The sequence below is a fragment of the Cetorhinus maximus genome, chromosome 6, assembly GCF_964194155.1.
Source record: "Cetorhinus maximus chromosome 6, sCetMax3.hap1.1, whole genome shotgun sequence".
In the NCBI taxonomy this organism is placed as follows: domain Eukaryota; kingdom Metazoa; phylum Chordata; class Chondrichthyes; order Lamniformes; family Cetorhinidae; genus Cetorhinus; species Cetorhinus maximus.
In genome coordinates, this window is record NC_135884.1 from 119,900,270 (window position 1) to 119,925,421 (window position 25,152).

At 42.0% G+C, this 25,152-nt stretch overlaps 1 protein-coding gene across 2 annotated transcripts in view; it reads right to left on the reverse strand.

Annotated features, from left to right (window-relative positions):
* Positions 1-25,152, reverse strand: part of tshz3b (teashirt zinc finger homeobox 3b) — a 107,922-nt gene that overhangs the window by 12,182 nt on the left and 70,588 nt on the right. The window contains exons 4-5 of one of the 2 annotated variants that reach the window (XR_013576930.1): positions 22,114-22,195; positions 14,775-15,112 (exon numbers count right to left, since the gene is read on the reverse strand). The gene's annotated coding sequence lies outside the window, so the exon portion shown is untranslated. Of the gene's footprint in view, positions 1-14,774; positions 15,113-17,981; positions 18,229-22,113; positions 22,196-25,152 lie in introns of those variants that run through there. The other variant, XR_013576931.1, reaches the window with a different exon arrangement.

The window sequence follows — 25,152 nt, forward strand, 5'->3', positions numbered from 1 at the left end:
AAAAAAAAAAAAAATCACCCGTTGGCTCCCTCTGTGGTGACAGAGGATGAGGTTGAGGGGGTCACAGGCAAAGGGGACTCGGAGGGAGAGGACAGGCTCTGAGATTCCTGAGTGGATAACCCAGGGCGTCCAGCTGCTGCTCCTTCCTTTGAGTGCCTGGGGGCTCCGGCCTGACTCCTTGAGGGGAAGTCGAAGTTCCCTGTTTCCCTCTTGCGTTGCCACTGCAGGAACTCACCCACGGCTCCCGCGATGGAGTGCAGCTCTGCACACATCTCCGCATTCTGCTGGACCAGGCTGGCATCCGCTATCCTTCCCATGGAGACCTCCATACGTGCACATGTGGGCACCACTTCATCAGAGAGCAGGCGGCACACTTCTCTGACTTGCGTATCACACTGTTGAGAGCATCCAACAGCTCTGTGTGATGTTCCCCCGCCTTCTGCTCACTCTCCAGGATAAGCTGGAAGGCCAAATCCATAGGCTCATCCTTTGACTCGGACCTCAAAGATGCCTGTTCCCCAGCAATCCTCCAAGGGCCAGGGAGCTCGGCTGAACCTGCCTCCTCCTGCTGCGGCCATGTGTCCGTGCGGTGACCACCAAATTGTGAACCTGACCCTGCTCTAGATCTAGGTCCCACCGAGGTGTGTGTCTCTGCGCTGATGGAGAGTGTGGATAAGCACTGTGACGGGTCTTCCAGGCTGCTTATTTCCAGATTTCCAATGGAGGAGGAGTCCTCTTGGATGGAGGTGAGGACCTGGATGGAGCTGAGGGACTGGCTGGCTGAGGGTGTCAGTCGCTTGGCAGAGATCCGTGTGAACCAAAGTAGAGATCATTAGTGCATGTCAGCAGAGTCAAAAGCAGGAGAGAGAGCACTCACAGTTGCATTGAGAGAGGGATGATGTGGTGCAGGATGGTCGCCGCCGACCTCACCTTCACCGCAGGCACGGTCCATGTCCTCACCAGTAAGTGCAATGGCACACTCCTCAAAGTGAGTGAGGGATCTAATGTGGGCCACTCCACCTCTGGCCTGGGACCTCTCCCTGCTGTTGTCAGCAAGCTTCTCCTGTATGGATACAGATGGAGAGAGTGTGAGACACTGCATGGAATGTTTGTGTGGTAAGCGGATCCATGGACGGGATGAGGACGTGAGCTCAAGAGGGTATGAGCCTGATGGAGATGTGAGGGTGCGTGTGAGAGTTAGTGGTGTTGTCCCTTGAGGTGTGAGATCCTTGTGGACATGTGATGGGTTTATGAGTGTGTGAATTGAGAGTGATGAGAAGAGTGAGTTACCCTGGCGGAACATATGAGACCTTTCATCCTGTAGTGGCACTGGATGGCTGTCCTCTTTTGCAGGGCATTGGCCCTAACCACTGCTGCCACCACCTCCCATGCTGGATTGGTGATGCAGCTGCCCATCCTGTGGCCAGAGTAGGGGTAGAGGGCACCACAGCGGCCTTCAAGGCATTCAAAAGGTGCTCTAGGGCCAAGTAACTGAAGCTGGGGGCTGCAGTCATTGTGCCTTTTGAGGCCATCCTGTCTTCCATGCAGCAGTCCTGAGCTGGAAGCACTGAGAGGCGTGCGTGCAGCTGCACTTTAAGTATGGCGCCCAGCGTGATGAAGCGGGGAGGTGATGGTGTGGCAGGTGAATGAGAGCTCACTTGCCACCAAAATGGCGTGTTTCCCGGGAATGCATAATTAATGCAGTGGGTTTGAGACGATACGGTGTGAGGAGCCGCCATTGCGGCCAACGGGTAAAACATCGTTCTACCCCCCTGCTACGTCACTTAGTGCAAGTCTGGGACGATTCCGCCCAATATCTTCTATGAAACAAAACGTTGATAGTGTACGGTGCTTGATGTCTGTCAGTGACAGAACTAGGGTTTAGTTGACTGTGAGTGAGCATGAAACTGCACATACTTGCAGCAAATCTTAAAGCCTAAAGAGAGCTGACAGGTCTTCTTGGGAGCAACGGGAGCAAACTGACCATGTTAGCAGACTTCAAAATAATTTTGAAGAATTTGGAGAACATGACCCTGCACCCCGACCACCTCCCCTACCCACCCTGCACCCTAACCCCTATCCACCCTGCACCCCAACCCCTACCCACCCTGCACCCCGACCACCCCCCTACCCACCCTGCACCCCAACCCCTACCCACCCTGCACTCTAACCCCTACCCACCCTGCACCCCAACCCCTACCCACCCTGCACCCCAACCCCTACCCACCCTGCACCCCAACCCCTACGCACCCTGCACGCTAACCCCTACGCACCCTGCACCCCAACTCCTACCCACCCTGCACCCCAACCCCTACCCACCCTGCACCCTAACCCCTACCCACCCTGCACCCCAACCCCTACCCACCCTGCACCCTAACCCCTACCCACCCTGCACCCCAACCCCTACCCACCCTGCACCCCAACCCCTACCCATCCTGCACCCTAACCCCTACCCACCCTGCACCCCAACCCCTACCCACCCTGCACCCTAACCCCTACCCACCCTGCACCCCAACCCCTATCCACCCTGCACCCTAACCCCTACCCACCCTGCACCCCAACCCCTACCCACCCTGCACCCCAACCCCTACCCATCCTGCACCCTAACCCCTACCCACCCTGCACCCCAACCCCTACCCACCCTGCACCCTAACCCCTACCCACCCTGCACCCCAACCCCTATCCACCCTGCACCCTAACCCCTACCTACCCTGCACCCCAACCCCTATCCACCCTGCACCCTAACCCCTACCCACCCTGCACCCCGACCAAACCACCCCCCTACCCACCCTGCACCCCAACCCCTACCCTCCCTGCACCCCAACCCCTATCCACCCTGCACCCTAACCCCTACCTACCCTGCACCCTAACCCCTATCCACCCTGCACCCTAACCCCTACCCACCCTGCACCCCAACCAAACCACCCCCCTACCCACCCTGCACCCCAACTCCTACCCTCCCTGCACCCCAACCCCTACCCACCCTGCACCCTAACCCCTACCCACCCTGCATCCCAACCCCTACCCACCCTGCACCCTAACCCCTATCCACCCTGCACCCTAACCCCTATCCACCATGCACCCTAACCCCTACTCACCCTGCACCCCAACCCCTACCCACCCTGCACCCTAACCCTCCACTAAGTCTGCCACGGGTGTATTTAGAGCACTTTGAGAAATGTGTAATCTACTATTACAGATATTGTAAGATTGGAAGTAACTTCTTGACAGTTTATTCCTCTCCTTTCATCACAGCTGCAAAAGCTTAGGGATAACTTTGTCTCCTGCTCATTATCACGAAAATGCTTGATCCTGCTCGTGTTCACCTTATGCCCATCAATGGTCTTAAAGCACTTGCTGTACCCTCAAAATGCCAGGACAAGAAGGAGCCACCCTGGGTTCCGATCAGGATATATAATACAAGTGAATTCAATTCATGTTTCAGAGGGAGTATAAAGGGCTCAGAAATCTAATTTATCCCTTTGCCTACAAAAGCTGACTATAGAGGACATGACTCGCTTTTGAGCTCCCTCTGGATTTTGAAAGGGCTCATCACACTCATGGCAATAAACTCCAGCTGGTTGAGTGATCCAAATTAATAATCATTGCAACATCTTTGAGGTTCCTGCAGTAGGGAGAGATCCAGAGGATAATAAAAGAGAATGCCATTAGTTTGGATTTGGGCGCTGTTTTCTCTAAAGCATCAATAGAGTTTCCTTTCAAGCAGAAGGATTTTGATGTAGTGAAGAGGGCATGTCCGCACTTCCTTACTGGGATGTATTTATTGTTAATGTCTTTCTGTTCAGGTTTTATTGAGAATTGCCTGGGGTTTTCTTTGGATCATAAAATTAGTGCATGGGTATGAAATCTAATTGCCAAACCAATGACTACTTATTAAAAATACAATACTGCAGATGCTGGAAATCTAAAATTAAAACATGAGGTGCTGAAAATACTCAGCATGTCAGACAGAATCTGTGGAGAGAGTTAATTTCTTTGGTCAATGGCTGTTTCTTAGAACTGGAGAGTGGAGGATGTTTTAAGCAAGTATAGAGCCAGTGAAAGGGGGACAGGAAGAAGTAGAAGAATTAAAGGGAAGGTCAGTGATAGGGTGGAAGGCAGGAATGAATAAATGACAAAAGGGCTGACGGTGCAAGGCAAAAATGGGTGGGAGTGGGACAAGTAAAGAAACAAAAGATGTGTCTAGAGGAGCTGTAAATGGCAATAGCAGAACTATTACCTCCTGTCTAAAAGAATAGGGCAAGAGGTTATGATCTGAAATTGTTAAACTTAATTTTGAGTCCTTGAACTTCTTTTGAGGTTCATTGGAACAGTATAAAAAGCCAAGGACAGAGAGGTCTAAGTGGGAGTGGGCGGAGAATTAAAATAATAAGTGACAGGAAGATAAGGGTCATGCTTGTGGACTGAACAGAGGTGTTCAGCAAAACGATCACCCAATCTGTGTTTCGGCTTCCCAATGTAAAGGACATCTTTTGCTTCTTAACTTGCCCCATTACAACCCTCTTTTGCTGTGCACTATTATCCATTTTATCATTTAAATCTCCCCGGTTTTCCACCGTATTACAGACCTTCCTTTACGTCCTCTCTTCCCCTCTCCACTTTCCATGCCTCTGCATTTTCTTAAAACCTGTACACCTGTAACATTTTTCAGTTCTGGCGAAGGGTCATTGAACTGAAATATTAATTGTGTTTTTCTCTCTCCACAGATGCTGCCTGACCTGCTGAGTGTTATCAAGCATTTATTTTCTGTTTTATTTCAGATTTACAACATCCATGGTATTTACCTTTGTCATAGGTATGAGATCATTTTTCTAGGCATACAAGGAAAATGGGTACATATGCATAACATTAAATCATTTCTCCCACAGAAATAGGCCCATTCTAGTGTTTAGTTTGTCATTAGGAACGTGTATGTTTTATACCCCCAACAAAAGAATAGTCAAATCTTTTTGGGATGCTTATTTTTCCTAAGTCAGGATTCATATTTGTGCTGTGGCTCCAATCACAGACAGTAACCCCTTACCATGCACCTACAGAAAGATTACAGTGAAGGAATAGAAAAAATATTATCTTCCCCCCCACCTCTCATACAAAGTTAAAAATTACCAACTCTCCTTGCAATCTCCCCAGAATTGTTCTCACTCACAACAATAACATTAGGGAAAAGTTTCCTATACCCATCTGGCTATCATACCCACCAATCTCAAAGAAAGTTTCACAGTGAGATTGTTGGTTATCACCTCCAGATATTTGTAGGAAAATGGCAAAATTGAATCCCCGTACGTTGCCAGAGATGGTGTGTTAACTGGTGGGATCTTTTAGATAGTCTGCAAGGATGAGAAGCTGCTCTGTTTCTGTGACTGAAGCCTGCCAGTGGCAGGCCTTACTTTGCAGAACTGATTGAAAGCCGCACAACGTCCATTCTGTTTCTCTTTGATGTGGGCAAGATTGTGTGGAAATTGCAACTTTTAACTTATCACAGCCCAGAGCAGCAAGAGCGTTAGCCACTTAATTTCCAAAGTTAGATGAGAGCAGGCCAACCTGGCATGAAGTACTGCAGCAAATAATAAAATTCTCCACACCAAACAAACAAAATTTTGTATGAAGTCTGAAGCATAGCATGCTGTCTTCATCTTCTAAAATGGAACTGTGCTTTAAGGTCACTGGTCATGTACTCCCTGTACCAAAAACTCAAACATCCTGGTACAACACGAGCAGTTGCAATGAGATAATCAAACTGATGGATTCTGAAAAATTGTGCATATGTTCAACCTGCATAATCTTGGGAATTACAACCAAGGAAGAAGCTAATAACTCAGCTACACTGACAGAGTGATAGCTCTAGCAAAAAGAAGAAGCTTGACTTTATAGCGAGGTTGAACCTTACATGTAAATATATCAATGAAGGTTCTCAAAGACAATCATAAGAGTAGGTTTTACCAGTTATTGTGAAATGTGTAATTCTTTTAGTTTTTTAATGTGACAGGAAACTAATTTCGAGCTCATTGTTTGGAGGCAAAGAGGAAAGATGACAGACAGAAATTTCAAAAGTATTTTGATTAGTCGGTAGTTTTTCTTGGTTAGCTATTTAGAATTGAGTTGTTTCCATAAATCTATAGTAGTTTATTCATTGCTGGTTTTCCAACAGCTTTCTTTACTTTGGATTTGAAAATTTTATGCCCTGTAAGTTTTGATTTCCTGTTGTTTTACTTTGAACCAATCATCAAAGTGTAACCTCAGAGTGTGATACCTCATGTATGGCAGACTGAAAGAACATACAAGTATAATGTCTTTATATTGTAACTGGTTATTCACTCGTGGCATAACATATGGGCAGACAGGACCAAGTATTGCCTTCAGATGATGCAAGGTTAGACCTAGCATGGAGATATAGGTCAGTCAAAATTTTAAAAGCATTCATTCTATTCCTATTCCTTTGTAATATATTGATTTTATATTATTATTATTATTTATAGTTATAAAGCAAAAAATCCAGTAATTGGAAGCTAGAGATAGTTGGGACATATGTGTTTCTCTGCAGTACACCCTGAGATGTTGCAAGATGTAAAACTGAAGCACTAAAGCATCACCACTGGCAGGATGGTGTAATTACAACATGACAAGTTTATAAGCAGTTTCCATTATGAATCTGAACATAGGAATTTATAATGGACAAATTTGACAGGAAGTGCGCACAGACATTAGATTTTCAAAACTGCCAAAAACTCGCAGTGATATGATTTTCAGAATTCATTAAAATGGACAAATCTTAAAGTTCACAATTACATCTTAAAAAAAGACTGCACCAAAATTGGAATTGCTTGAGTGAAGTAATCTCGAATTAAGTTGTTGTGAAATAGTGCACTGCTCTGCCAAAACTAATATGGACACCCAGGGATTATTGCACACAAAACTGTACCACAGGCATTCACCTTGGCTGGCACCACCAGCTGCCAAATAACTGAAGGAAGGAAAACTACAGTTTTAAAAAATCCACTAATACAACTGTTAGGAATTGAAAAATCCACAACCAAAAGTGTTCCTGTGCAAAATCCTGTAGCTCTCCATTTAAGAACTGACTTGTTTAAAGTTCACAACTTGCCTGACCTTTATTGGCCATGTTCTATTGGTGAGCTCCATCATGCATAGTTCACAGGAAAACTGTGACTAACCTCAATTATTATCATAAAATCATAGAATGATACAGCACAGAAGGAGGCCATTTAGCTCATCATGCCTATGCTGGCTCTTTAGCAGAGTTATCCAATTATCCCCCATAATGCTGCAATGTTTTTTCTTTCAAGCACTCAGAGCTATAGCACCAATTCCATGTTGCAATAAGATTTTGCCCATCTACCACAAATTGGACTGGGCTGTTATTAATTATTACATATTTTCATATTCAAATTGCACTCTTGCAATTTTTTTATTCTTTCATGGGACGTGGGTGTGACTGAATAAGCTGCATTTAATGCCCATCCCTAATTGCCCTTGAGAAGGTGGTGCTGCCTTCTTGAACCTCTGCAGTCCGCGTGGCGTAGGAACACCCACTGTGCGGTAATGTGAAAACATTTAAAATCCAGCTGACATATTATATGCTGTATGAATTGAGCAACTAAGGGATTTCCCACCTGAATTCCTTGTTCCCACTTGCTCTAGTCAAACCAAGCCACCAGCCAGAAACCAAGCCTTTGTATCTCTTCAGGTACCACCACAAATATGAATTGCCATATTTTAAAGGGACAGAGAAACTGAAACCCTAAATAATTCATGTAGGGCAAAATTTGGATAATTGTGTAGTAACATGAAATAGCCTATATTGAATTCTAACTTTGATTCAGTTCATATCTGTCTCCATTACACATGGTAGAGAAGCAGTAAAATTAAGTGAATATTGACAGCACACAGATGCAAAGCCCTGAAGGGATTTCAAGTTTCTGTTAAAGTTCAGGCTGATCAGATGTGCGGCCAGATGATTCTTTGCTTTGAATGTTTTGAAGCTTTCCTACTAGCTATGGAATAATGATTGTTGGCTATCCTCCATTTCACTTTGTACATTTTCTGCCATATTTTATAACTACTGTCACCCTTTCTCTTGAACTCTTTCTATACCATGTACTATTCCCTGCTTAACAAACAGGTAAGTAACTTGCTCCCTAGATTTAGATTTTCCATTCATTGACTATGAATGGCTTGAGTTGTATTTCTAGGGGGCGCAAATTTCAACACACGGAGGCCTAGAGCTGTTTTGATCAGGCGTACTCTGCCATCAGCTACTTCCATGCAATCCATGCAGTCCAACTAGCTGATGCAATGCCAGGATCTGGAACACGTGGGTGAATAGCTCAGTTGGCTAGATGCTAGAGTGTGGTGTAGAATGATGCCAGCAGCACGGGTTAAATCCCTACACTGGCTGTGGTGGTTCATGGAGGCCTGTCTCCTTGCCTTGTCCATGTTTGATGTGTAGTGGTGCTTATCAAGCTATATAACCAGTTGCCTCTCTCTAACAAAGAGAGATGCCTATGGCCCCTTGTCGACTATGGTTAATTATGTCACCTAATCTGGACCATATAGGTCCAGACAATGAATTTGCATGTCACGCTGTAAACAGCAAGCACTGAATTGCAAGAGGGGCCCAGCTCTTGTGCTCTTTAGGGCCAAGCACTCAAATTGCAGGGAAGGTAAGTTTGAAGAATTTCTGCTATTGCAATTAAGTGTCTGGAGGTACCAGAGTGTTGCTGGGGATGTTGCGATGAGTTCTTGAATTTGCCAGGGAATGTTAGTGCATCCCCAGAGGAAGGGCAGAGGATTAGGTGCCCTGTCCATGCAAAAGGCTACAACAGGTATGGGGCCAACAATGGCAGTACCTCTGTGCCTGCAACATGACAGGGAGATGGAGCAGAGGCTGCGGAAAGTGGAAGCTCCTCAAGAGCCCTGCGGCGATGAGGAATGTTGGGTTCAGGAGCGGGACTTAGAAATTTCAGCCGTTTCCGGGATTTTCGCCATGCGGGAGAGGCTCTCCCTCATGGCGAAAATCCGGCCTGGGTGTCTGAAAGCAGGAACTCAGTAGGGAAAAGTTGGTGTGAGGGAAAGGGGTGTGGGTGGGAAGCAAGAGATCCACGGACACACCATCAGTTGCTTGCTGATCATGTCAGATAGCAGAATGAGGATGAATTGGTTGTTGAGAAGAGGCATAGACATAACGCCATTCTCAATGTTCTTAATGACACCAGATGCCATGCTCTCTGTTGCAGTGACCCCATGATGCAAAGAGTCATCTCCTCCTAAGGGCTCAGGAACTGCAGGTGTCCTTGTCCACTGATCTGCCCCCTTGTATTATTTCCACCTAGCCCCACAAGAAGGGGGGCAAAATGTCAGTGATCATATTTGAGTGATGTGCATGTCATAGCTGAATAGTTGGAGGTATCTGGAGGCAGTGAGAGGTAAGTGTGGCTGGCAGCATCAGAATGTATGTGAGGGTGAGGTGGAGTATGTGGATGTTAGCCTTGAGTCCAGAATGCCAGAGAGTGCTGCTGGGCATCATGGGGTTATGGTGCAATGAACAACGTGGGAGATTGGTGGTGTGGTGGTTAGGACAGGTCATGTGGAGTTGCATTTACTGATCTTAAATCACCTACGTGAGGTCTTTAGACTTCTTATGGCATTGCTGCCAGGTCTTGTGTACAGATGCTGGGAATTTACCTCCCTAGCCACCTGCCCCCATTCCATTCGAGGGTAATCCTTGAGAGCCTCCTGGCCCACTGAGGAGCTATGTTGTCTCTCTTCCTGCCCACCTCCATCACTGCTGTCACTATCTCCATCTGTCACCCTGGACTCCTCACTGCCCTGGTGTTCAATTTTCCATGTTTCAAATTCCAGCAATACTCCCTTTAAGAGAGACAGACTGGCTTTAAAAAGAACGGGCCCACTGTACCACGTGATCCCAGGATAACACTGATTGGCTCCCTTGCTGAGTGCAAAGGCAACTACGAAAGGTGCAGAGGAAGCCAGCAGTGAGGCTGCATGTTACAATCATGGTAGTGAGGTAGAAGCTCTAAATTTGCATGCTGTCCACCTCTAATGGGATTGGTGTGGTCAGGTTGCAAAATTCTGACCCCTGCAGCTAAAAAAACCCAGAAAACAAATTTTTAGCCCTGGGTCTCAAGAAAGCACACAAGCACAGTCATGACACTTCTGTCCCTTTTGCCTCTTGCAGACCAGGTTCCTGAGACATTCCCAATGTCTCCCCAGATAGCACAAGTGATACTGAGATCGCAATGTTTGGGTAGTACATGAGAACCTCATTTTACCAATCTGTGGTACCAATCTCCAACATGCCACAATGCATCCACAACACACTGCCCCCAGCCCATCCACTCAATGTGCATTGCCTTAGTCCTAATGCAATCAGTAACTTGAGCCTTTGGTTTGAACCCTTGACATTCTGATACCTGCTTAAATGTTCTGCAGAGAATTCACTCCACTCAATCAAATGCATGCTGTTATTATTTTATGTTTTGTGTACATTGCTGACAGAAGTGATTGAATGCCTGTGTTTCTAGATTGAATTTGAACTATGATTTGATAACTTTGAGTTTTATATAAAATGCAAGTGATGCCATGAAGAGCCCTGATTTGTATATTGGAAAATGATTAGAGTATTTCTGCTCAAGTTTTTGTTTCTTTAGTAAGTGGGACCTCTGGATGTCCATATCTGCGAGTTTATGATCCTCTTTCCCCATACTATGAACGAGCTAAAGGATGTGTTGGAGAAAGGATGGTCACAACTTGATGCTTCTGGGAGAATGGATTACAATGAACTGTAGACTATACAGTGACTGGACTACAGCTCAGGGTTTTGCTGGCAGATGCATGAGAAGTGTAAATATTTTACAATAGGAGAGTCGTGGTTAGAACATTCTGTTTTTGGTTACCTGTGTGTGTGAGTCAGTGGGGGGCAGGGGGTAACATTCTTATTTTTATTCTTCTCCCCATCTCACAAAGGCTTTGACTCTTTGCTGGGGTGCAGTTTCATTGGTGCCAGTTACCATCTGTACTTTACTAATGTAGGCATTACTCATTTGTAATTATAGACATTGGGCATCATGGGGACATTACAGCCTGATCCTCATTCAGCGTCATTGAGACATGTACTTTTCAACAAGGCTCCAGGTCATCCTGAACCCTAGGGGTGCTGAGACTGATCATGGTGCTGCTCTTGTTCAGACCATTTTACTCAACATTGAAGAGTCATTGAGAGCTTGAGTTTGAAACATGTATTACCTTTCATATTGCTTGCATAAAATAATTAACTGTAAAGAACTTGGTCCTGACGCTACAGCCAATGTGTGTTTTTAAGATTGGTTGTCTTGTAGCAGTGAAATTAGCACCTAAGAAATTGATAAGTTTCATGTTAATTAAGATTGTTCATTAGCAACTTGATTTTCATTTGGAAAAAAGCAATGATAGCATTGACCCAAGTTCACCTGAGGACTTGCCACTGTTCCTGTACATCGTTGTTTGATGTTTTTGATAGATAGCTAGCTGCTGATGCCTGTGCTGAACTTGTACTTGTTGCTGACCCAAGGCAAGCTTTTGACAGACAACCATGACTTGATTTAAAGTGAAATTAAGGTTCACTTTTGTCGCTTTCTCTCTGTGGTTTTTGGTTTAACAGTGACTTTACATGAGGACCAAAGTTTTTGACCATTCATAGAATTTTGAAAAATGTGAAGCGAGAAATTAGAGTTTACTTTTCTGCTTTGAACTTGTATGAATATTGATTAATTCAGCCTCATATGGATTCCTTTAGGCTGACTTTTAATGTGTGGCAGCACATGAGTATGGGAATGAGTGGTAGGGTGGGAGTTACAGCCTGAAAAATTGGCAATGTATTGGGGAAATCACACTAGGCATATAGGGTCCACAGGCAGAACATAAGCTTCCTTGGTATGTCTCAGGAAGCTCAGGGTGTTATGCTTGGCTCTTACCCAGGGTTCTTCCAGAAACATTGCAGGATCTGCTATTCAGCAGCACACAAATGCACATGATTGGTGGTTTATTTTCAGGGGCCAACAATGGTGTCAACTTTTTCTGCAACTTAAGGTCGTCAGATTAAAGAGGCACCTGGGTTTGCAGTTCTGGCAGGCTTTCCCATTGACTGTATATGCTTAGCAATTGGGGCATCTGTAGATCACCCAGATGTTTCCACTCCATCAATGTACATATAGTGTGCAAACACAAAAAATATCTTTATGTAGGTGCTCACAAGATTCCTGTGAAGCTGCCATGATGCTTTCATCTTGCTGCGGTCCACCTTCCCAGACATCTTCGCAGCAGCAAGCGGAGTTACCAGCAGGCTGCTCAAAAACATGGGTATCCACTTAAAACGTGGCTGTTGAATCCCTCAGGAACCCAAATCCAGGAGCGATACACTAAATATTAGATGACCACCAAATGTGTGGTCAAACAAACCATAGGCAGTTTGAGATGCGCTTCAGGTCCCTGGGCATGTCTGGAAGTGCCCTTCAGTATGCATCAGCCAGGGGGTCAAAAATGGTCGTGGTGTGCTGCACTGTGCACAATATTGCCCAGCAGTGAGATCTAGGACTGCAGGAGGACCAAAGTGAGGAACTCAGAGCCACTTCAAAGGATTCCAAGAAGAAGGGGAAGGAAAAAGATAAGGAGGTGGTGGAATGTGATGAGGACAACACACTACCAGCAGTGCACACTGCCACCTGAGATGCCCTGATTATTGCAAGTTTCACTTAGGTTCTGCTGATGCACCCATCTTACAAAGTAAACACAATTTTGCCCCGTCCCCAACCCCAATGCCACCAACACAAAGCAAGCATCCCTTTCATAGCACCCTCACCACCATGCCCCATTGGTCTATTCATCATCATACAACAGAAAAGCCAACTTGTCAACCAGCCAGCAAGAGAGGCAAAACAGGAAAATGGTGCAATATTATATCATTTATATGCTTCAGATGAGGAAAAGAAATATAACAATCCAATAATGTGTAACATTCCCATGTGCATGCCTTCATGCAACTACAAATCTTCACTAATCAAACAACATGGAGAATACTATGATGCTGGAAACCTGAAATAAAAACAGAAGATACTGAAAATACTCAGCAGGTCTGGCAGCATCTGTGAAGAGAGAAAGAGAGTTAATGTTTCAGGTCAATGACCTTTCATCAGAACTATGAAATCTTCAAATATTCACTCTTCCTTTTCCTAGCTCTTCTACGTGGTGCAAGCCCTGTGCTGCAGAGCTAGTGATATGCTGTTCTGATTATTGAGACGCTATTGACCAATGATCTCAGCCAATGAGGGACCCATTATAAACAGCTCCATCTGCACCTGTGCAGGAGCAGACCTGGCCATCAAGCCACAAGGCAGCAGGCTTCGTATTGACTGCGAGTGGGGAGCTGGGGGGGATGGAGGCTGCAACAGGTGAGAAGTCAAAGTATTTTAAGCAGAGTCCCACTTCCATGTTCACTTTTGTCATCATCGCACTCATTGCCCACACTTTCCTGCTATCTTGCTAGAGAACACTACTGTAGATCTGCGGTACAAGGTCAAGGCTGAAGTATCAGTCATTCTACTCAAACTGGCATCCAGAGCCTGCAAGCCCTTGTCAAAGGCCTGCATGCACTTGGTTGATTGCTGCATTTAGACTCCATGCATTTGGCTCCTCTATCCATGGAAGAAGACACTATCACAATGGCCTGTGACCGGAACCATTCATTCTTGAGGCATTCCCCTGCAATCTGTCTGGTAATTGTGGACAGTGTACTTGGAATGCCTGTCAGTACATTGTCCAATCTCTGCTGCTCTTCAATGAATATACTTTTCATCGATGATCCTCAGGGTGTGGCATCTGTGTCCATTGGGGCAGAGCTTGGAGAGGCCTGTGCCCTCCAACATGGACTCTTCATCCTGTCCCTGACTCCACTATCTGCCCTTGTTTACTTGTGAAGTGTAACTCACAATGTGAAAACCCAATGACCTCACTAACCTGTCCCACAGAATTGAGAGTATCTGAGCTGGTGCAAATTCTGGATGAGTCCCGTGATGATGCACTTTCAGCGAGACTGATTTCCTTGGAGGAATTGTGGTCAGGGATCTTGTCCACCTCTTTCTGGATAAACAAAGGCCTTTTGGGAGATAAAAGACTGTGAATGAGTATTGTCAAGGTAAGAGCGATGGACATTATTATGAACATGATTATATTTCACTCGCTGTTGATATCAAGTTAACATGACTGACGATTGTACATCACATGGTTCTGTGATATTTAATACTGTCATTTGGCAGCTGGGGGACCCCCATCTCTGACAGGCAGGAACCACTGACACTCTGCTGGAGCCCTGCGCCTCTATAGCTGTTAATTGCGAGATGGGTGGAAGGTCTGTTCAGTTCTTTCCCTTCATACAGGAGAGCACAGAATGCCTGGGAGAGGGAAAGAAAAGACTTGCGACTGAGAGTAATGCCATGTGTTTATTCAATGGATGGACATTTGTTGAGAGTCACTATGAGGGAGAGGCATGGCATTGCGTTAAGATGAGGATGAGTGCCAGTGGTGGGGATGAATGGATGGGGATGTGAGGAAGTGCACAGACAGAAAGCGATCGATGCACGAGGTGTTAGGAGTGAAGTGTTGGAGTAAGCTTGAGAAGACAAAGTGAGAAGATTAAGATGATATGCACATCATGATGCACCTGAATGTACAACTACTCTCACCTTTCCTGCCCTGGTTGGGTCCGTAAATCTCTTCCTGTATTGGGACCATGAGTGTAGCATTGCTGTTAACCTCCTTGGCCATCTCCAATCATGCTTTCTTGGTTGCAGCTGCAATTGGCTTCCTCACAGCGCTGGGAAATAGTATCTAGCTCCTACTCCTCACAGCCCCCAGTAGCATATCCTGGGGGACATCTGTGAAGCAGGGTGCAGCCGTTTTCCTCTCCGATCTCCATTCCAACACTCACTGGCAGCTAACTTGAACTCCTTCTACTTGCATGTTTGGATTGTCCTTTTAAATACTGGAGTTGAGAAGCTGGTTGTCATCATGCCTGCTGTTACTGATTGAATGAAAAACATGGAAATAAAATGCTAATGAAATGGATGCATTAAGAGTGACTGAAAGACTCACTTAAATAACCCCCACCCCACACACACACTTCACCTTGCTCCCTGCAGGTCTGCACATTAAAACCCAGCTTTTTGGCTCTGTGGATTTGGTGTAAGCTGTCCTTGTATCCTGATTCGGATCCTCCAAAATAAAATTAGGCCAAATTTATGAATATGTTTCTGCTGTCTAAGGCGATCACCTATACTAAGTGATAAAAAGCAGAGATTTACTCATTGGTGAACCAATCCAATACATGAATCCTAAACAAGGAGACGTCAATCTTTTCACAATGTTTATGTAAATTTTCCAATCGAATATGAAGTTGGAAATTACAGATGCATTTTACTCATCTCACAACAGCTTTCCTGAACTAGCCACATTTCCAAGTGCTTGTTTTCCTTTTTGGTGGAGTCACTTTGAATAAATGCGGATTTATGGTTAAAAATTTGTATCAGTGTGGGCTCAGTGATAGCACACTTGCCTTAGAAGTTTATAGGTTTACGACCTACTCCAGAGATTTGAGCATGTCACCTCAGCTGACTCCCCAGTGCAGCAACTGAGGGGATACTGCACAGTTTGGAGGTACTGTCTTTGAGATGAGAAGTTAAACCAAGGCCCATTTTGCTCCCATGGTGGGCATAAAAGATCCTCTAGTACTAAACGTCACTAAAAGAGTTTATCTGGTCATTAATCTGGTTGTTGTTTGTTGGATATTGCTGTGCATAAAATTGCCTTGTGTATTCCTTGAATTGCAACACTGACTGCAAGTCATTAATAGCTTCTTCGCTGTCATACAGTTTGGGCCATCTGGGCCTCTGACAGGTTCTATATAAATGTAGGTTCTTTTAAATATGGTCACATAAGTTCAGACTGCAAATTTAAATTTGCATTCGTAGTGTATTTGCATGAAAAACTGAACCTGCAACTCTCACCTCTGAACTCTGGTTTAAAGGTGACTATGAAACAATAAGATTTGAATCAGTTGATGTAAATAGGCTGATCTGAATTTATGTACACTTGTTGCCAAGGGAAAAACAGCACAATTGCTGGGCTGGTTATCTCAAACCATCTGACATTCAATGGTGGAGTACAGATGAATGTGAATACTTTGATACCACATTCAGTTTGGATGAGTTATCTGTGAATGTAAACACAGTAAAAGTCACATGCTGTCACATATTGTATGAATTCCTTACTGGACCACAGCAAGTTTACAATTGGCTTTGAGATTTATTTAACCTTAATATTTTGGCTTTTTTTTATTGGTTGTCAGTTTTCTGATGAATTTTAATGACAATTTGCTGTATTATTTTGTGTGTAGCTATTATGTTGTATAACTCTTAAACCTGTTGCCATCTAGAGAGGTCATAAATACTAGAAATTCCTGTTTTTTGGTGTGTTAAATTCAGCAAACAAGTATCAATTAATTTCTCTTGCTAAATTTAAAATACAAATCACTGTCTTTATTACCATTGCAAGCGCTTTTGTGACCTTCACAAGACTAGAAGATGGTTTGATCTATGTTTCATTTTTCTTTGAGGCCATCAGAAAGGTTTCTAAAGACAACAGATGGTATTTTGTTTTGGAGTTGTTATTTTATCATTGAGTCACTTTTAGTGGTTGACAAGAAAATGGCCTTGACTGCCTTTGAACTCTTCCACTGTCCTTTAGCATCTCTGCATGCGTGTGAGAGACAGTCAACAACGGGACATCAAGTTTGGTCATGGACAATGGCAAATTTTTCTCATGCTAAAGGACAGAATTGGGTATGCACTTTATATATCTGTCTGCATCCAAGTCAAGGTGATGTACCAAACTGGAATTCAGAAATTTGCAATGGTTAGGTTGCAAACAAATTTATCCTCAGTTATACATGAATCTGTGCTTTATTTTCCAACCTATACAGTGTTGAAATTCCATTAGACTCCAGAACAATCTTGTCCTCTGAAGAAAAAAATCCTGTAGAATAATGAGCCAAAATTGCTACCCTGACCAATCTTACTTAGTTCACTGTTTTTGCACTCAAGCCTATGTTTTTGCTAACATTAGCAAAGACAGGAATCTCAGTCCCTTTTGTAAACTATTTTATGTTATCTGTCACTCTAAAGTGGGCCTCTGGTTTTACTGTACTTCTAAATTCTTACTAGCTTCCTGACCTGTGTGAATGCAACCAAGGTTCAGTGAATAGTCTGCATTTTTTCTTCTGTTAGTTGAGTATATTTTTCACACCTATGCTAAAGGCACCACATCATGAAAATATGCAAAATACAGGTCCTATGAATACCTCCTTAAATTATATTTCTTTCAATAAAAATTCACAATTGCAATTTTCCCATACTATTAATGTTTTAAAAAGAGAAAACAAGAGGTTTTACATGTGTTGATGAAAACACAGCAGGGTAAATTGAAACGAAGAAGAGCGATTAAAAATGTTAATAGAAATGTTAAATGGTATAATCTCACTGGAGGCAAGTGGTTTCCAACTGCAATTGAATTCCTAATTAAAGCAATGACTTGTATTTATTGTGCAACATGCTTATTTGTGTAGACTGTAGCTGCTGCTGCCGCTGCTATGGGGCTGTGTCTGTTTCCCTGACTAAGCTAACGGGTTTATTGTACTATCACATTTTGAATTTAGTTCGTGAAATGCTCTTTCCACATTACTGCACTTACAAAAATATTCTCAGTTTTACCATGTGTGTCCGTGCAATTTGAATTTTACAAACTGGTCATTTAGAACATATTAAAGGTTATTTTCCATGATTTCTGACCTAGGTCAAATCATGCAGAAAGAAGCAATGCAACAGAGGCCATACATATCGCCTGGGTAAATAATGATTTATGACACTCTATAATGAACAGTGAATATATGTAAAACAAATTTATTTGAATTATTATTCTGACCATCTGTAATTCTTTTTTTGACCTAGACTGGTTTATCTTCAGCACGGAAGATGAATCTGCTTAAACTGAAATCTACAGTGTTGTTTTCTTTTGCTGGATCGAGACTTGTGTTATGTTTTCCTCATATGGAGTGTCTTCTGTCTGAATCCATAGTGTAGTGATCTAATTACAATTGCAGATAAATAACATAACATAATAAATAACACATCTGCAGCTAAATAACCAATTCTATGTTCGGAAGGGAAGCCAATAATTGTGAAATGGTTGCAGTAATAGTTATAATAAGCAATGTTTCTCTTTAACATATTTACATTTTGTTTGCTTCAATTTGTCAGTAAATAAAGGTGTGACCTTGAGGAGATGTATCTTGTATTAGTTTAGTTTTACACTGTTGCATGGCTGTTAATTATCCAACAATCTGAGATATATTACCCAGTCTGTAACCGGATCTGATTCTGAAATATTAGAGCATAGAACACTGGAAAAAAAATGCGAACTAATGTTGCAGCATCAGAACAATGAAGATCTGACAGCTTTTTAAAATTTGTATGGCTCTTGAAAATTTTCCTCTCCAATAAATGAAAACTATATGCTTTGCTACAATAAAATGATGTCATAAAATATGGTTGGTCAAATTACTTTAAAAACCATTGAAATTGAACTATCTGACGGAGTCAGGCTACTAGACAAGGACTAGGGGTGTTCACTGTTATATGCATAACCTTTTATAATTCACCACTTTGCAATTTTTGAGGGAATGTGATGGAAGATTTTTGACACTATTATTAATTCACGGTGCAGCAATGTCATCATTCAGAGGGCATTTTCAAATTTGAAGTGTTACATAATCTCAGAAGTAGAAATTGGATTATTTAATATTGCAGGTTAAGTAAATAATACTTTATCTCAGTGAATTTTGTAAGGAGGCATAGATCTGATTGGACCAAATACCACCTGCTGTCTGCAAGTTATGGCAATTTTATATCTGGTTGCGATTCAAGCTAATACAGCAATGTGAAATATGTAAATTCAATACAAAATGTGTTATATTAAAGAACCAAAATCCCTATGGAATCATAGTCAAACTGCAATGTTACAAATGGATCTTCTGCATAAGAGAATTTGGTGGGATTATCACACTGCAGTGCTCACCTTTTACTTATGCAAGCTGTGTTTTGCACAAGGTCTACCATAAAACTGCCCCAAAACTAGCACTGATTAGATGCCCTCCCTCAGAGATGACCGAGCATGTCAGTAAAGAAATACATCGGTGCATAAAGGGATATTACAAGGTTAAGGGACTGGACTTATTAGTAGGCAATTTAGAAGGAACTGTAGTTTGCATCTACCACATAAACTTTACTTGACCTAATACAGTCCAATGCTGTCATAACTTATAAGGTAAAAAGTGTAGGGTTGTGTGGGAGCTGAAATTGCTAACTCCAATGAGTAGACACTGTGTGCACAGACACAAAAGGGAGACTTCAACTATCGAGCATCCGGTGGTGAATCATGTCTGCCAATACCTGCAGTAGGATCGAGGCTCAGTTCACTTGGAAGACAGAACATATTAACATTTTAACATGCAGTGGCGAGCTTCACACCCGAAACAGGTGTTCCACTGCAGATTACTGATGCCCAACTGGCCAACAGAAAGGTAGGCCCAGCCAGCATGCAGTCATAATGCATGGGGGAGCCCAGAATGTCAGTAGCCCACATTATTCTTGTGGAGGCTGGAGGAGGAATTCCTGTTACTCTTGGTTCGATAAAAACAATTTTAATGCTTACTTTTCAGGTTTCTTAGTCTTGTTCACCAGAGTTTACTCCGCTAGGAACTACTGAAAAATGCTTACAGAATACAGAGTTTCCTGTGGGCCATACAAATAACACCGGTGTTCTATGTATTTTACAGAATTCCCTTTTTGCAGGGATTCCCATCTCGTTCAGGCAGACACTGGGCCGACCCAACAGAAGGCTCCAGGAAATGACGGTCAAGTGGGAATGAGGTAATAAGTTGACTACCTCGATTTTGACTCCACTACCCTCCATTTCCACCACCTCCTCACTAGAGATTTTAGAGAGTGATACGTGTTATATTTACAAGTTATGAACCAAATTTTATTCACAATTCTTGTAATTAATATTCAGCTTTTCTGAACAACTGCTACCAGATGCTGTACGGGCTCCATTAATACTTGCAAACTTCTGCTTTAAGTTGAAACAGGCTGCAAATGGACGAAGAGCAGGCTTTTAATTAGTTGCAACATGTACACAATTTACAACAAAGAATCCTCCATTATATGAAACCATTTAATTTCTTCCCCCTATGGAATTATAGTTATAGCTGAAGGATTATTAGGTTGATTTGCTGATTGTAGTGCATGTGGATAATGCTGGATAAATAGGTAACTCAAAGAAAATAGAATGAAATTTGATCTTGTAAAACTAGCACCATTTGAAGTAGCTGATAAGAATTCTGTTGCATGTACCACACCAGCCCAATGGCATTCATGTTCAACATGCAGGCAGAAAGCAGCGCTGATTCTCTTCCATGTACATCAAGAAAATCTGGGGTGTACGCACATATAGTGTGTGCAAATATCCTAAGAGAAACTAGCATTTTCACTCTTGTATTAACTCATATGCTACAGATTCCCATTGGGTTGTCACTTTGCTACAGTCTACACCCATTCTGCACACCTGATATCATCTGATGTGTTCCTGGCATCAGGGGATACTGTGGCAACAATCTCAAATGGCATCTTTGGCAGTAAAGGAGTTAAGATGTCTCATTCTTTGACCATTTTGAAATGGCTATAACAATTAATTTCCTGACATGATGTGAGTTTTAGTGTATTCACCAACAGTTCATTGTTGCGATTTTTTTCTGGTTGAGATTGTTGGAAACTGTAGCATTGGAAATCTGGTCAGATGCACAATATTTGAAATTTCAGCACCAATGTTTTAAAATAGCTCAAAGGAACTATAATATATCCTATGCATTTTAATAGTAATTTATGAAATTCTTATGGAATCATCAATCATGTGGTTAAGACATAATTGCTATATAACAAAAAAACATTTTTATTTACCAAAGATTATGCTTCTTTAGGGTTCTTTTGAGCTGAAATTCATCCATGTCTGGCAAACATGTTTTACAATATTATTCTTATCAAATTCTGTAAAGATGTATGTTTTGATTAGGGATCAGATTCTCCCTTGTCTTTCCCAAGATTCTTTTTAAATGATCTGCAGGGACACACTCTACAAACAGGGCTTCATCTGAAAGTATTCCCAGGCCAGATTCAATGAACAGAGAGCAGTGTAGCTGTTAATAAGGGTATTCATCATGAGACTGACTATTTTTGGCGTAGTCTATGACAGACTCAGTAACTTACAATTGTCCCATGAATATGAACTTATCATTTAATTACGCACTGAGAGACTGCCTTCCATTTCAACCTGCAAGCTAGTTAAGCTCACAGCAATTCTCCAGCCAATCAAAGCGTGATTGGATCAGCCTCAGACAGCCGTTGCTTTGCTACTTCTGAAGAATCTTTTACCTGGTCCGTTTTAATCTGTCTATGACTATTTAAAATACAGGTAAAACTATGAACCTGCCAAACACTAAGCATTGTGATACATGCTGTTAAGCCATACAGTACCAGTACAGTGAAGTGTTGTCAACAAAAACATGTTTCCAATTATTATACAAGAATGCTCTTCAGTAAAACAAATACTTTATAGTATAATAAACTGCAAAGAAGTTTATCCCCAAAATTTGACATTTCTTGTCTTCAATTTAATACGGTTAAAATAAGATAATGAAAAGTTCTAAATTTGGAACCGAATAAACACAACAGTCAAGTCATCATGGTACAAATAGTCAAACTTAGCATTTGTAACATTAAGACAAATTTGTTTCTTGCCTGACTAGGCTATTCATCTGGCAGATTTTTGAAACACCTTCCAAAATGCTCTTTTAGTTTGTAGATCACTAACCATACTAATGAACAGAAATTTAAAAAATGATGCCAGGATGCTCACTTATTTCTGAATGCTAAATGCTGTAAAGGCATTGGGTTTTGCTTACTGCAGCAGAGTATCATCCAAGTGCCAGAAATGACTCCTGCAAAAAACAAAATTCAGTTCAATGATTTTTTTCCCCTAATTTGAGAGTTCCATTTGATTTCTGATTATTAAAAATCTCAAGTTTTGTTCTTTCTTCAACTTTTAATCTCAGCAATTCATATCCAGATAACACAAAATGTAAACTAATCAGCCTACACTTTAAATGTTCCCATTCTATCATCTCATGTCCAATTAACACTATGCAGCTTTCTGTCATGATGCACTGCAAGCTGTCTATAATGACTTTCAGGAACACATCACACTGAAGGCAGATTTTAAAACATACAAAAAGAATAACTATTTTCTTACATATTAAAGCCAACTTACTTTTTTTTGTATTTAAAGACATAAACACACATATGCACAAATGTGAAAGGTGTGTGAATAAGGGTAAGAAGCTGCAGCATATGCGGTCTGCACACTGAAGATTCTTAAAGTGTCTGCTTGTGTACATCTGTTTATTAACAATATAAAAACAATGAATCAATTCTTAAACAATTCTGCTTCAAACTTAGTGACAAACGACCTCATTAGTTAGCACAAAACATTTTCCAACAAAATAACATGCTGAGATCAAAGAATTTAAACCATGTGTTGCTGTGAGCAAAATATTTAGAAAAGTCACATCATTAGTTTGAGAGGCCACTTTTGATTTTAATACTCCTAAATAATTTCCTCAATATGTGCTTGAGCACGATCACAAAATTAGGTTCACGCAGTGAAAGCTTCTATAAATTATGAAAAATAAAACAGGTCTCACTTCAACACAGACAAGGGAAAAAAAAGTTAACAGAGAAAAATGGGGAAAACACAAGAAATCGATGCATCCTGTTTTAATTCTACTTTCTTGACTTCTATACTCTGTCAAAATAACCCTTCAAACAAGTCTGATTGGGATCTGGCTCATCACACTGTCACCAACTCACTTTTCATTAGACTGTTACTCTCTGTTAGCCTAGCCAAGCAGAAGAACTCAAACACATGCGCAAATTAAATCGACATCCAAACTCCTTCAATATACAAAGCAATTTAAATGATATTCATTAGAGCGATGACAAGTCCTGATGAGGCTTTCAGGAGCTGAGTTCTTCAGCTTTTGCAGACTCGGTTTCATGGCCACTGAGGCGTAACCAAGGCGACTGTACCTTCAGAAAAGCTGACAATTTTACTGTGCTTCCTGATACACCTTCCTCTTCTACATTCAATACTTACCCACAGATTTAAAGCAAGTGTACTCTACCCACTGCCAAAATCTTCAAGCTTTAACATAAAGGCCACTTAATTGTAGCAATACTGTGTATTCTTAAAATAGCAGAGGACTAACTTGAGATCTTTGCCTTCAAGTACAATGTTATTAGATGACATATAGTTTAATTTGACTTAACATGGCTGCACTATGAACTACTGAAAAGCATTTATCCTGCTTGCAATAAAATTTGAACCAGCGGTGGCTGGCTTTTTTTTTAATAAAATATCTTCAAAATTATGAGACTAACATTTAATCTGGTCTCAGATTTAACTTGAAACACACAATCATTGACAAGAAGTGTTTGAATAGAACATAGAAAGATGAATGTCTTAAATGTAAATTTAATAGAGAATGTGTGCTGTTGAGTTATTAGATTTGCAAATCCTTTTAGATATATAAAAATGGGTAGAATGCAGAAAATATAACCAAAGAATGGACATAACCACTACTAACATGACCATTCTGACCTGGACTGCTGCAGTCAAGCAGATCACATTACTGAGACATTATATGATAGAACATAAGTCAGCTCCTGCTCTAACCCTAAATATGCTCTATAAAGTGTACACAATAAGAACACAACATTTTATATGCCGAGTACACAACTGACAAGGTACTAATCACTCAGTGCTTGCAGTGCTCTCCTCCCTGCCCCATTAATTGCAATTCAGGGCAGTGAAGTATCACTTCCTTCAAGTGATACTGCTTCTGTACAATGACCCCTTCTGCAAATGTATTGAGCTTGTAGCTTGTGACAATGAGAGGGTAATCACACTTAATAGTTTAAATGTCATTTTAGCTGCAAATGCCCCTTTCTTCAGGGTCAGGCAAATGGCTGGGGACATAACCTGAATCAAAGTCCCAGGAGAAAGGACATTACCAGCATTTTTAGTTAAACAGAATTATCCATACCTACATATCTCCCTAAGGACAATGGTCAGCATTCATATTGACTAATGCATAAGCGTTCAGCAAAGTATAGTGCAATCAGTACGGGGTACTCCTCCGCAACCAATTCCTGTTGTTCTTTGGAACCTCTAGATTTTATGAACCTTACGGATGCCTCTAGCATTTTTAACTATTTGATAACTGACTTGCAGTTCTCCGAACTCGAATTTATCCATGCTGAGTGAGATGCTGCCTCCAGAGCAGTTTGGATAATTGGATGTGTATTGTACTCTCAATCCGTGGTTGCCTTTGGTATTGCAAGATATCCTATATTAATCACTGCTGTCCAATGAAATACGTAATTAATACTCAGTGCAAAAACACCTCAAATCGTGCAAAAGTAATCTGAGGTTGTATAACAGTAAAAATGAGAGCTGACAATTAAATATGTATTTACACAAGGCCCGGAAAATTTCTGGAGCTTGTTCTGCTCCACTACCATGACTTTGTCAGAAGTTTAATGAAAATCCTGTCATTTGCTTCTTCTAATATGGAATGTAAGTTTCTGTACACTGTATTAATTAACACAAGATTTTGAAGAAGCATACCATTCGACCTTTCAGAATACGGCTGCCATAGGCGCTAGGTCATTTAGTTCCACTGCAAGATCCCTTAACCTGTAACAGATATCATTGTGTATCCAGCCCCCTGCTGTTTATTCAGTATAGATATCCTCCATCATTGTGGAATAACTTAATAATAACAGATTATCAGGATTGTCAAATGGGGTTTCTTCATATGTGAAAACGGCTGCAAGG